The sequence below is a fragment of the Eurypyga helias genome, unplaced genomic scaffold (genome assembly GCF_000690775.1).
Source record: "Eurypyga helias isolate BGI_N326 unplaced genomic scaffold, ASM69077v1 scaffold6154, whole genome shotgun sequence".
Taxonomy (NCBI): Eukaryota; Metazoa; Chordata; class Aves; order Eurypygiformes; family Eurypygidae; genus Eurypyga; species Eurypyga helias.
The window spans coordinates 17717-19549 of NW_010245565.1; positions in this window are offsets into that span (position 1 = coordinate 17717).

Genomic DNA, 1833 nt, shown 5'->3' on the forward strand with positions numbered 1-1833 from the left:
ACTGCATCCCCTACCCCTCTGACCTTACTTCATAGGTGTGAACCTGCTTCCACCTCGTCATCATCTGTCATTCTCCACACGCTATCCCTCATATCAAAAATGTAACTGAACCTCTGTTTTTCCTTCATCCCACAGAACCTAATTGTTCTGCTGCTAGGGTTTGTGGGCTTTTTGTTTATATAAAATGTATATATCTAAAAACTGTGAGATCTCTGTATCCACGATGCCACCAGGTCATGTGGCTGGCTATAAACTGCCATGAACTACATAGAAGCCAACCTTTCCAGGGGATTTTTATTTCCAACAGGGTAGTTACTTAACAGAATAATGAATTTCTTAAAGTAAACATCCTTATTTGAACTGTTTCAGTCAAAATGGAAGCAAACTGCCTTTGCCACGTACAGCACAAATCCTGCCCTGTTCCGCCGTGCGTATGCCACACCACGTGCTGCAGGGTAAGGCTGCTTGACTATTAGAATAAAGCGGACATCCTAAAATGCAGATTTCCTTTTTTGTCACCTTTTTTTTGAACGACCTACATTTTTCTTTGGATGAACTCTCACACATTCCCCCAAAAAGCCTACCGATGGTCTGACTCAGCCCTGGAGCTCCTGTTCCAACCACAGCAAGCACTCCCTCAGTATACCCTTCATTCAGAAAGCAGCATACCCTTCTGAGGTTTCGTAAGTGACTCCATCCAGAACAGCACATAACCTTTTCTTTCCTAATGTTACAGCTCCCAAAACGTTGGCATCAGAACAGCCTTAGTCTGCTGAAGGAAATGTTTAAGACCAACTTTGTCACAATGCCAGAAATTCACTGCCCTAAGCATGGCTGTTACACAAGTTCCCTTTTACTGGGTGAAAAAAACAAGAGGTTGGAAAAGGAAGTATTCTAAGTACCTCAAAAAAGTATTATTCACAGTCTTTCTGGGATAAAGGTGTAAAAGAGAGGTTGGAGCTCTACTTCTGTTCCCTCTTCCTCCAAGCACTGTCCTGCCCCAGCATGTCTCCTTGTCTGAAGATGTGAGTAGGAGGTTAGCACGGGTAGATGCTTCTATCCCAACTCTACTAGCTGCCTCTTGACTCCTCTGCTACTTACCAACGGATTTCTAAACCTAGGAAGGAGCAAGCAGAAAGCCTGTAGCTTTCCCATTTGGCTTCTGGATGTGAATTTGGAGGAAATAAATTCATGCCCTTGTCTTATACCTCAGTATCTCCTGGACAGCCTTTTCACACCCAGCTACTCAGCAATTTAACTACAAACAATGAGTTTTCATACGCTTTCTTGCTCTGAGCTGGAAGAGGGCATTCAGGTCATGAGTCACTTTCTTCCAGTACAAATTACTCTTTCAGTGCACAATTACATAGACAAAAGATAAGGGTCTGTGGTTTTCTGAAAAAAAAACCAAACCATAAGCAAACCATCCCAAGACTTCAAAGTTACGACTCATGTCAGCGCTACTCAGGGTTTGTCTTCCCAAGAGATACAGTTTAAAACTACTTCTGTTCAGCTGCTGCCTCCTCCCCATCTTTCTTTCACAGATGCACTCAGTCCCCAGCCAGGACAGGGATGCTGAATATCCCTCAGCACCATTTGTCTTGTAGAGCTGTAGCTGGTTTCAGGGAATGAAAGAGCAGGAAGATAAGTGGAAAAGGTTTATTTCCTCAACAAAGAAATCCACATTCTAGGTGAGTTTCCAAAGTCAATTATCGGGAACGCACCCCATTTCACATCTATTTCTTCAGGCAGTCAGCTGAGACCTGCCTTTCTCGCCTGTCAGCAGCTCTCCTCCTCCACATTGCTGCTCCTCTTAGGTGAAAGCACAGGGAA